This window comes from Camelus ferus, chromosome 4 (assembly GCF_009834535.1).
Source record: "Camelus ferus isolate YT-003-E chromosome 4, BCGSAC_Cfer_1.0, whole genome shotgun sequence".
NCBI lineage: Eukaryota > Metazoa > Chordata > Mammalia > Artiodactyla > Camelidae > Camelus > Camelus ferus.
The window spans coordinates 41,473,593-41,485,968 of NC_045699.1; the positions used below are offsets into that span (position 1 = coordinate 41,473,593).

The 12,376-nt window shown below is 37.8% G+C and overlaps 1 long non-coding RNA gene across 2 annotated transcripts in view; it reads right to left on the reverse strand.

Annotated features, from left to right (window-relative positions):
- Positions 1–1,472: 1,472 nt before the first annotated feature.
- Positions 1,473–12,376, reverse strand: part of LOC116663175 — a 74,186-nt gene continuing 63,282 nt past the window's right edge. For both annotated transcript variants that reach the window (XR_004319298.1, XR_004319299.1), the window contains 4 exons: positions 11,215–11,314; positions 10,560–10,711; positions 3,512–3,651; positions 1,473–2,545 (listed from right to left, as the gene is read on the reverse strand). This is a non-coding gene — a long non-coding RNA (uncharacterized LOC116663175). The remainder of the gene's footprint in view (positions 2,546–3,511; positions 3,652–10,559; positions 10,712–11,214; positions 11,315–12,376) is intronic.

Consider the following 12,376-nt stretch of genomic DNA (forward strand, 5'->3'; position numbering starts at 1 on the left):
TGACTTTTTTTTTTTTCACTGTCCTTGTACTTTGGGTTCAGCTTATTTGGCGAGGCTGGTTTTTCTTTGCTTGTGTGTATTTCTTATGCACTATTAGAAGACTTAATTTTTTTTTTTTTTAACATCCCATCAGCAATTCTCCAGCAGCACAGGTTTGCAGAATAGCAGTCCAGGTAGAAAGATAAGCAGAGGCACAGGGTTTGGAAAGACCTGTCGACAGAACACGAGGTTTTCAGAATAGGTAGAGTAGAGGCCTGTTAGGAACTGGAGATCAAGATGAAAAAGTAGCTCATGGTAGAGCTCTACATAAAGCCAAGGCAATTGAATAAATGGAATAGTGACTGATCTGTGAATCATAAGATCATTCCTTAGAATGAGAATTGAGTATATCAGATATCAGAATAGAGGATAAATTGGGAAGGGGCAAATGACAGTAGTGTTAAGGTGAATAAAATAGTCACCAGGTATTTATCTATCTCTATTTGTATTTTAATGTGGTAGGGATTTTTTTTAAGCAGTCGAAATTGGACAAAAATGAAGTTGTATAGAAAAGGAGAGAAATATTGATCTCATTATAAATAATCATCGTTTACTTTTTATAATTATTAATGTGACTAAGTGAATTATAATTTTGTTATGAAAGCTAAAATTAAACATTGCCACCTTCATAGATTTTTTAGTATTAAAATTTCAATGTGAAAAATACTTTTATTGACACACTGAGAAAACGAAATTTTCGCTGACATAGATTTAAAGATTGTAGCCTACCTTTTGCTCTTATTTTTTTCTCCCTGAATATTGCTGCCTTTCCCTTCCCGTGAAATGGAAGTCAGGAAATCAGTTATCAAACTTTTACAGGAATTGAATTGTATTCTCTGTGCTACTCCCTTCTTTTTGCATCATCTTTTTTTCTGATAGACAGCACTTTTTACTTCTTTTACAACTTACCCTTGAGAACCCTTAAAAACTTTGAAGAATTATAGATTAAATGGTACCCCACTTCCCAACCGTATTGGCATTCTGGTGTTCACATGAACTGTGGTCAAATTGCCCTACATCTCATCACAGATTCTACTGTTGCTGTGTTAGAGATTATGTTTACACATACCACCTTTTATATTCAGAATATGTGCTGAATATTTTATCTATAATTACTAGGACCCTGAGAGGATAGTAAGTGAATTATACCTTGAAAAATAAAAATTAAAAAATAAGCGGTTCCTTGTCTCTCATGTTTATCACTAGGGTTCGCCAGTGCACAAACTGAAGTTTATAAAATTACTGTTTACACAGGAAAATCCAAAAAAAGTTTAAAACCTTAGATGAGTGATAACTAAAAGTCTCATTTAAATTAACACACCACAGCCATGTTATCTCACACAGAATTTCTTCCTACTTATATTTGTAATACATTGGTGACTATCCAAAGTGTAGCTGTTTTGCTCAGAAAAAGACTCTAGGGTGTGCTTGTATCTAATATGTGTGGAAGGTAATGTCACTAATCAATAGGGGAAGATGATTATTCAATAAATAATTACTGAAAAATTTGCTACGTATTTAGGAAAAAAGAATTATCTAAATATACACCACACAGGATACATAAAACGTTAGAGAGTAAAATAAAAAAATAATTCGAAGTATCAAAAAGAGACTGAAATGAAGAGGTAGTGGTTTTTTTATTATAGTTCTGAAAATGTGGAGAATTTCCAAGTTAAGAATCAATGGAGGATATCCCAAAGGAAACTGTTGATAGATTTAACTGTGTAATTAATAGCTTCTATTTGCTATTAAAAAATAGAACAAAACAATAAACGTCACATCTACCCATTTTAATAGAAATATAAAAATAGTTTGGTATCACTTTTAATAGAAATATAAACCTAAGCAGTCAATAATAGAGTGTGGATTGAAGATACTATCCACCCAGTTAATGGACATTACAAGTGATGTTTATAAAAACAAATCCAAAATGACACACGAAGGCCATATATTTTAATATGAAGAAACAGAGATGGATTTAAAAAAAAAACAAAAACCCTGTATACACCGAAGGAGTAAAAGTATGTAGAATTACTTCTGATACTTTTAATTTTAAAAAAAGTTTTAAATATACCTGCTATACAATTGGCAACCATTTTAGAGTGCATCTTTCTTTTCTGAGTCCTGTTTAGGAAACCATCTGTCATCAGAATCTTTTCGTTGTGTCTTTAGGTTAATTTGTCTTTTTTGGATGTTCATTTTAAAGAAACATCCCAAGTTTTTAAACTCAAAATTTGAAACTATTTAACCTTTCTAAAACAGGTATTAAAAACAAAAGGTAAATGACTGACATGGTTTAACATTCAGGAAACACAAATTCTTGGCTCCTGGATTCTTGGTTATAACCCTGGGGGGAAATTACCTTTATTTGCCATACTTTATTGTCTTTTGTTTAACTCAGCACATTGTTCTGGTGCTTATCCAAGTGCTGGTCAGTCTCTCCTACAACAAAGTGTGGTTCTAAACAGGACAGGTGTTGACCCAGGAGACAGCACGTCCAGGAGACCTAGAACCCAGGGAGCAGAAATGATTAACCCTACACATGCTGTGAGCACCGACACCTCTGTAGCCCTACAGTGGGGTGCTTTCCCCACACAGGGAAGCCCTAGGTTTTCACATCAGGTCAGACACTTAAATCAAATGTACATGAAACAGAAAGGGGCAATCCAGGCAGTGATAGAAACACAGCATGGAAAATCACACAAAAATAGTATGTATTCCTTCTTACTCTAGTACTTAACTATTTCTAATTTTAAAAAGATATTTACATTTTTGTCTAGATGGTCCTTATTACATCTGCTCTCATTTGTAATCATATGTAACTTTTCCTTGGGTTTCTGGGTTTCAGCACTGACCCTGTAAACCTCTCTCTCTCTCCTCTGAATAATTCTAACTCCATAATGCAGTATTAAATCCATTGGCTTTCTCTTGTCCTGTATTTTATATAAATAAATATATAATATATGTGATATCTACAATATTCTATTTCTTTTATATATATAATATATATATTCTCTTGCTAATCCCCCATGTCATAACCAGCAGTATCTTAGTTGCATTTTGTTTGGCAGCTAAGACTGATGACTTTTCAGCAGTGCCCACAAAGGGCAAAATAGGTTTGAGGATTTATCTAAAATGTTCCACTTTTTCCTCTGATTCCTACTCCCTCAGCCCAATAAGGTCACAACTTCCTTGCTTTTCACATTCTCTCAGTTTTATGATTTCTTGGTCCTTTTTGTTTCTTGTGATATATTAAAATAAGCCAAAAGATAAGAAAATTCCTTCTTTTTTTTTTTCTTTTCCCAGACTATACTACATGTGAATTTACTGAATGTTTCCACCTTAACTTTTCAGTATTTAACTTTACTTAATGGGACCATAATGGGTGAAATCCAGATGGCTTGATTTATCCCAAATTGAAGTCATGGTATTTTTAAGGCGATTGCTTTAACATTTTATTTCACCTACCTACCTGCATGCACACATGCACACTTTTTTCATCTTTTTCCTCCTCTTTTCTGAGCTTTTCTTTGCTGTATGTGACCTCTTTCGTTGTTCAAGTATTTCAAACCCATTTGCACACAGATGTTCATAGCAGAGGTGTTCTCAATGCTAGAAGCAAGCCAAATACCCATTGATGAAATTAATGAACAAAATGCAGTATATGCATGCAAGCAGATATTATTCAGTCCTAAAAAGGAAGGAAATCCTGTCACAGGCTACAACATGTTTGAATCTTGAGGACATTATGCTAGGTGAAAGAAATCAGTCACAAAAGACAAATATGGCATTATTCCACTTATATGAGGTATCTGAAATAGTCAAATTCTTAGAAAAGGGAAGTAGAATGGTGGTTACCAGGGGCTGAGGGAAGGGGGGAGTTTGCAAGATGCAAAAATTCTGGAGATTGGTTTCACAACAACGTGAATATAGTTAACACTACTGAACTGTACCCTCTTAAATGATTAAGATGCTGCTATAAACTGAATATGTCCCTTCAAAATTCATATGTTGAAATCCTAACCCCCAATGTGATGATATTAGGAGATGAGGCCTTTGGAAAGTGATCAGGTCATGAGGCTGGAGCCCTCATGAATGGAATCAGTGCCCTTATAAAAGAGGCCCCCCAGAACTCCCCCACCCCTTCTGCTGAGGACACAGTGAGAGGTAGGCTGTCTCCAGCTTTGAAGAAGACCCTCATCAGAACTCAGATGTCCAGCCTCCAAAACTGGGAGAAATAAATTCCTGTTGTTTATAAGCTACCCAGGCTATGGTATTTTTGTTATAGCAGACCAAATAGACTAAGACAGATGGTAAATTTTATGGGGCATTTTTTTCCACAATAAAAATAAATAAATAAAAGAAGAAAATATATGTTTCTCATTTTTGACACAGACGTGCTGGCTTCTGTGTCACTTCCCACTGAGCCCAGTTATTGGGCTGCTTAGTTTTGATTGCTGACACACTGGCACATAATTAACATGTAGCTTTTGCTTTAAACAGGAGCTTTCCCACCTCTGTCTCCCCACAGTGCTTTGGTTATACTTTCATTGGAGCACTTAGCCCATTGTATTTATCGCTATCTGTCTCCCCTGTCTGTCTGACTGTGGCAGGCTAAGACTGGACTTTCTTCAATTTTGTATTCCCGAAGGCTGGGCATGTAGCAGGTGCTTGGTAAAGATTTGAATGAGGCATGGCTGTAATGGAAAGAGCATGGGCCCCAGAATGAGGCAACTTTGTTCTAAGCCCATTTCTACCAGTCTCTGCCCTCCTCAGACATTGGTTTATTGATCCATAAGGAAGGAAGTTTGGAATATATTCTCTAAACTCTATCCTGGCTCTCAATTTCTATTCTTGTACATCAGTGGTTCCAAAAGAACATTGTGAGAAAACAAAGCAATGACCCAGCAATAAATGTGAATACTTACCTTTGGAATCTAAGCCGAGAAGAACTAGAATAGCTTTGGAGAGTAACAAAATCCTTAGATGGGCAATAAAATAAAATCCAAGGGAGGACTAACATGTGTTTTTAATGACTGCACTGTGTAAGTTTTTGTGGGGGGAATGATCATCTTCTCTAGATACTTAATTTTTTTCAATTTTTTAATCAAAGTATAGTCAGTTTACAATGTTATGTCAATCTCTGGTGTACAGCATAATGTTTCAATCATACATATACATACATATATTCCTTTTCATATTCTTTTTCATTATAGGTTACTATAAGATATTGAATATAGTTCCTTGTGCTATACAATAGAAACTTGTTATTTATCTGTTACATATACAGTAGTTAGTATCTGCAAATCTCAAGCTCTTGATTTATTCCTTCCCAACCCCCTTTCCTCCCTGGTAGCCATCAGTTGTATTTTTGTTGTTGTTGTTTTTTGATCCTCTCTAGATACTTAAAACAATTATATTCTATTGTGTAAAACTCTTCATTGTCTAATTGAAGAAGTTAATTTCCTCATTTCCTACTCTTTCTGTATCAGATAACTTTTGGGGCAAACTGAAAAGAAAAGACTATTGTGCTGTGAAAACATCACTTTCTTACTTTTCTTTTTCCTTAAGAAAGGGCTGTGGCCATATGCACCATAATAAAGTTTGCCAAGGTAGGGGGCCTCATGACATGAGACAATTATATTAATTACTTTTCTTGAAAGTATCTAGCACTTTATGCCATATTCTGGAAACACAGGTTAAGTACTTTCTCCTTATCTAAAAACTATGTGAACACACAAATGCATGCCGAGATTTCCAGTCCCTTGAATCTCCAGGGTGTTTGAAAATGTCTGAAATCTCTTTAAAGAGCATATTAACATGTATCCAAAAAGTTGGACTGTAATACTATTTAACTCTCGATTTTTCCATTATGGGCCTGTCAGCAGGAATATGTTGCCCTATAGTACATGACAAGTGAAAACGCTGGTAACATTGTTTTTCATAGACAGAAAAAATACCAAAGAAGCAATTTCTTAGCTAAAATGTCACCTGTTAGATGTATAGGGCTCACTGTATTTTGTTGCCCTGGTAACGGATGGTGTAAAATGACTCCCTTGCACCGCTCCATCAGAGTGATTGCATCCTGTTTTTTCCATCATTTTACAAGAGGCTGTTTTCATTCTCCCTTCCTGACCATATTAAGTGTAAAGAGATTGAATTACTGTGCTGTACCCTCTCCATCCGATGTGGATTTAAGAGTTGATATTGATGTACTGAGAACTGTGTGCTTCTTCAAGAGAAAAAAAAAAGCTACAAATTATAATGAATTTGACTTTTATGTATCGACCATTCAAGAGTTGAAGTAGGGTTTTGGCACCCAAGGGATAGACATGGCCTGATCAGCATTTTTCAGTCGAACGAAGCCAATTGATAAAGCAATATACTCAGTGTCACTTTGCTTGATCTCCAGGTTTAACAATAGTCATGCTAAAAGTAGATACATTACTCTATAAATTTTACCCATAAAAAAAAATGTGCTAGCCATAGCTTTCCACGGCTGCACTCCTTCCAACTTTTCACTGAGTAGGGCAAAAAGGAAGCCCGTTCCAAAATTGTGCTGAGACCGTGCAAGTGTGGGTAATGTGTATTCAGGTCCGGATTCATGACAACCAGGAGCCAGACACCACTTTACTCCCTTGACCCGAACCACTGAATCTGAAAGCACTTCCTGTGAAAACCAGCTTCTTGCTCTCTTTTAAATGGAAAATTACTCTCTGAGGTGACACACTGCTTTATAATTATCCAACCGTTTCACTCTGTCACTATGAACAACTTAATGCCTCAAAAAACAATTTGGCTGAAAATTTCCTTTGTCGCAGATCTGAAATAAGAGTGATTTTCTTAAAGCAAGGGTTTTCGTTAATGTACTGTGGGTAATTTAATTTTTGACCATTGCTACATAATACTTGTCATGTCACTACATGAATTTTTTTTTTTAACTTAGAACTACATAGACAAAACAAATGAGTGTGAGGAAAATGGAGACAGAAGAGGACATTTCAAAAGAATGGGAAACTCTCCCTGCCCTGGGAGTGACGGGACCATGGAATTATCTATTTTATTTACTTAACACTTAAGTCATAGGAAAAGGACCTCCAGTTAATTGCATTTCTTAAATGGTAATTCCCTCCCAGAATTGTATATAAAAGACTGTTTTGAAGTCCTGTCGCTTGATCATAATTTGGGGAGGCAAGAGATTCTTTTACCCATACTGCTCATTTGGAAAACTGTCTGTTTAGACTTTTTAAAGTGACTTCAGCCATGATGATAAATAATCATTTCCCTTCATAGGGGAAGCACTGCAAACATTTAAATAGCTAAGTAATGACCTTTCATTGTTTGATTATTCTTCATATGTGTACAACAGGAAACTGTGGTATTGATTTTCTTTTAGTCTTCTCTGGTAAGTTGGCTATCAAAGGGTCTTTGTTTGGAATCAACCACTCTCTGTGTGTCTTTTCTCTGTCTCTGTTTGTCTCTCCTTTCTGTCTGTCTCTGTCTCTTCTCTGATGTCACCTTCCTCCTGCTGTCTTTCAATCCAGTTCCCTTTATACTAGAAATTCACTAATGTAAGGTGTCTTGGTCCCAAAAAGGTCCTCAAAGAAAACCCAGCTCAGCTTTTCAACATCCATTTTCACTGACTTCTGTCACTGCAGTTATGTCTCTGTCCCCATGAATGTCTGCCATGTAGTTAATACCCTAAAGCAGTGGTTCTCTAAGTATGGCCCCTGGACCAGTAGCAACAGCATCACTTGGGAATTAGTCAGAAATGCAAGTTATCAGAGGTTATCTCTAACCCTAGACCTATAGGACCAGGAACTCTGGAGATGGGGCGCAGTGTCCTATGTTTTAACAAGTCCTCCAGGTGATTCTGAGGCTTGCTATTTGGACCACTGTTCTTGAATCTCAGTTTGTTCACAATTAGCCTATTTTGGTGATTAAAACTATATGACATTTACAATCATGGGTGGAACCAATTGATTTCAAGTCAGAGAGCCACAGCTATGACAAGTGGTATTAGTGGTCTGTGTGTGCCCCCCCACCCCCGCCCCAGAGTATATTCATTCTTATCTCATGAATCTTGCCGAGTTTGGGGAGAAGAACCCAGACATCTTAATAATGTACCTTTAAACAAGACCAACCAAGCCATAAGTATAAGAGGAACTGAGGGGAAAGTACTATCAGAATCAGTGTCAAGACTGGATTCTACTCAGGGCTTGCTGCTAACTGTATGTTCCTCAGTAGCTCCTACAGCCTCTGTCTCCTTCACAAATGGGAATAAAGCCATCTAAGTCACGGAGTCATCATGAGTGATCGGATGATAGCTGAGGATATGCTGTTTACATTATAAAGAGCTACACAAATACAAGAAGATACTATTAATATTATAATCACTTTTTATCTTTAACGATAGCTTTAGAGTAATTACAGAGGATTTAGATAATGAACTATTGCTGACACCAAATGTTTTTCTTTTCTGTATGTTCCTGGAGAAATCAGGGATTTTTTGGTAAAGAGTTTCTTCCTTCCTCTCTCTCTCTCGCTCTCTTTCTTTCTTTCTCTCTTTGGGCTCTGGACTCCCTGTATAAATAGCCTGGCGCATACACACACACACACACACACTCTCTCACACTCACACTCACACTCACTCACTCACGCACAGTCAACCTGGCAGAAATTCTTCTCTCCTTTCCCCTTTCAGATGGGGTTGCTTTTGTCCATCTCGGCCAAGCAAGGCCTCCTCCCTATCATCTGAACAGTGAAGGGAAAGTGCAGGTGCAGCCTTGGATTATTGAATGCACTGCATTCACACCAAATGGGACTTTTGTCCTCTCCCAAAGCAGAAGACTCAAAGTTGCCTTTTTACAGGCTCAAAGTTGTTTCTATTTGCCATTTCCCTGATCTTGTTAAGGCAAAAAAGAGAGCAGAATGAGAAAAAAGATTCTGAGGAGTAATTAGACACTCTTCCCACATCATCCCTGACCTTTGGAGGAACACAAGCTCTGCTTAGAGGGGCAGCCTAAGCCTTCAGCCTTCCTCAGCCTAAACAATGTTCATGTTTGGGGGAAAAAATGAGACTTTCTAGGGAAGCATGGAAAAATTAAAAGATGACTAAAACCAGGTCACCTTAGAACCACTCAAAATGTTATGAGCCTTTAAAAATTAGTGTGTGTTAATTTTACCAGAAAATGTGTAAAAATACCTAGGCTACCTGCATAATGCTTTTTAAAAAAAAAAAAAAAGAATATTTAGGTTTTGATAAGTGGAATCTCTTTGGGGTCAGATAATAACCACGGTGGGTAAACTCTACAGCATCGTTACATCCCAGCACCTCTTCACCTCAACCCCATGTCCAGGAAGAATCTTCCTTAATCCTCTTGACAGGTTGACCCTCTCTGGTCATGTGTTCTGCCACTCTTGTCTACGTGTGCATGTGTGGCGCTCCGTACAGGACCGTGCCGGCTAATGTGGCCCTGCTGATTTGATACAACTGGGTAAAATTTATAGCTTATTGTGATTGTAAATATGCCTCTTCTCATTCACAGCCTGGGAAGGCTGGAGGGCCACTACATCTTAATTGGGTAAATTTTTTTTTTTTTTTAATCTCCAAAGGCAGCATTCCTGCATAAGAGACACCTCAGAGCAGGGCCTCTGCTGCCAGCTGGCATCAAAATGTTAACAACTCCAGGATGACCCAGGACCTCATTCGTGGACTAAGTCTTTTAGGACTTTAAAACAATTACACTTAACTTGTTTTAAAACAAATTTGAGTCTATGATACCAATCAGTTTGAAGAAGGAAATATTTACCTTAAAAGGTCTCTTTTGCTCCCATTTTCTTTTTTTTTCCCCTGTTGTATGCATGCTGCACTTTCAGAGATTTCAGCCAGCTTCCAAACCAGGTGATGACACGCCAAATGAATTTGTTCTAGTTAACTTGCGGTTTGCGGAACGTGTTTGGATATAGATGTAAATATAAACATACACACACACAGACACACACATCTTAAAGCTCAAAGGAAAGGGGTCAGTTCTTTGAGTCCATGAATTGCACCAACTAACTGTGCAATCCACAGCTACCATTTTGCAGAGGAACATTAAAACAAAATGAAGCAAGGTAGGTTTCATTTAGAATGAAAACTCCATTGTAAAAATGTAAAGGAAGTGATCTTTGCCCAACGTATTATGAACCAAACCAAAACAGAAGAAAAGGAATAAAGGAAACTGTTGCAAGGAGAAGAGGGAGGTAGACAGAGGTAGGAAATAGCAGTGGATGCTGTTCCCACCACTACAGAATCTGCGCAGCAAATTGCTGTGCTTTAAGGAGAAGTGGCAATCAGCACCGATTGAAATATCCCTGAATGCAGCTGTAATGACATTCGTCTTCTCCCTCTTGTGTCTGGCATGATAGGGCATCATCAGAAACATGAACCATCACACAGGGTCCACTTTTAGAGACAGGAAGACCCCTGCATGTGATCCCAGACCACAAGCCTTCAGTGTGTGTGAGGCACGTACCCTGTGTCACTCAGGATCCGGTGCTCAGAAGGGCTTCAGGCTTGATTAAATATTCTGATGTCACGATCTTGCACTTGAAATTCTTAATAATTTTGAACAAGTGATTGTGCATTTTCATTTTACTCCGGGCCCCACAAATCATGTAGCCAGTCCTAGATGGACAATATAGAGCAATCTGGTTAGAGAATGTCCAATTGAAAAATATCTCATCCACAGCTTGCCTGACTAGGTAATCAGGAGTAGGGAAGATGAAAGCAACAAATATAACATTGTCACATTTTATGAGGATATTCTTGCCCCTGTCCTAGTTGGTTACCAAAAGAACTGTCAAAAAGCAGTCAGCAGCGCTAGATGCCAGCTTTGTATCAAAGATCCACCAGGGCAGTTCCTGATTCTGCTGCTGATTGGGTTGAATTACATGGCACCCCGTGTCAAGTCACATCAAACACGACTTGCTATGACAAGACATAACATGACCTGGAGAAAAACAGTAGGAGAACTGGAGGAAAGCATCTTTTGTTTAAAATGCCAAGGAGGTTGGGAGATGAACCTAGGAAAGCGGAGGTGATCGTAATAAAATAATGCTGCTAAATTATACATGATCGTCGGGGCTTCTCTGGCCCTTTGCATCTGTGGCTATCAGGGCACCACGGACCTGGTTAGGCCATCTCATAATTTCTTTGCAGGTCTTCACTGCTGCATGCTGTGGTGTGAGCGTGTCATGGCTGAGTTTCCCTCATATAAAAGTGAGGTAGCTACACAAAAGAAAAAAAACACAAAAAGCTTCACAAAGGATGTTAAGTAAATGGTTGTCAAAGGCTGACATCTGCAGAAGACCACCAGAAGTTTCCTTTTTGATTCATGAAGGGAAAAATGAAAAGGAGGTCTGTTTTGAAAATAGTTGCCGCTAGTGTCTTGGAACAAGAAGCCGGTGATTTGGGGAAGCGAAGGTGATGTGCTGAGATCATGTCACCTCTGACTTAAAGGGCACTGCCTGCGACCAGGATTTGTCAGTGTTCTAGGGTGATTACATAAAGGGAGAAAGGGAGAAATATTGGCACCTGCCAATCCTTCCTCTTTAGGTAAGTTACTGGTTAGGGTCCCTGTCTTCACTGGAAGCTGGGCATCTTATCAAGGCCTACACATTAGCAAGTCTAACCTTTCACTGGTGAACCAAGGTGGGAAATGCAAAGTGGCCCAATGGACAGTGTATCGATTAGAAAATCTTGAACAGATTACAGTGTCAGTAATCTGCTCTTGTTGTATTCAGGTTTATTCTGCCTTTGGTCAAAATCTAAATGATTATTCTTTTCAATTTCATACAGATTGTATAAATGTTTACAAGCTCTTCCTTCTCTTTTGGTTTTATGACAAGATAAAAACATCATCAACAACAACAACAAAAAACCCCCAAAAAACAGACCCTCCAGATGCATGAAATCAAAGAAACTAAGAAAGTAATTTGGTTCTTTCCACAGTGAAAAATAATTGTGAATGAGAAGGAAATGGAATTTTAAATTCATATAAACCTTTGGAATGTTCCCTTCTTTATATTACCAATGACACTTCTAGAGCTTACAAGAAAAGAAGTAGTAGTGGAGAGTAAATACTTCTGATAGTGGAGTGGAGAGAATATTAAATGTTCTATTTTTAGGTGTCATCATTGTGGAAAAAACCTACCTTAGGCTACTGAAAGGTGGCCTTTGCTGCCAGGATACTATCTCAGATTTTGAAATTTATTATTTCTATGGCTTTCCAGTGAAATTTAAGAAGAGAGAGACTTCTTTCACATTTTGGGGTATGAATTTAAAAATTAA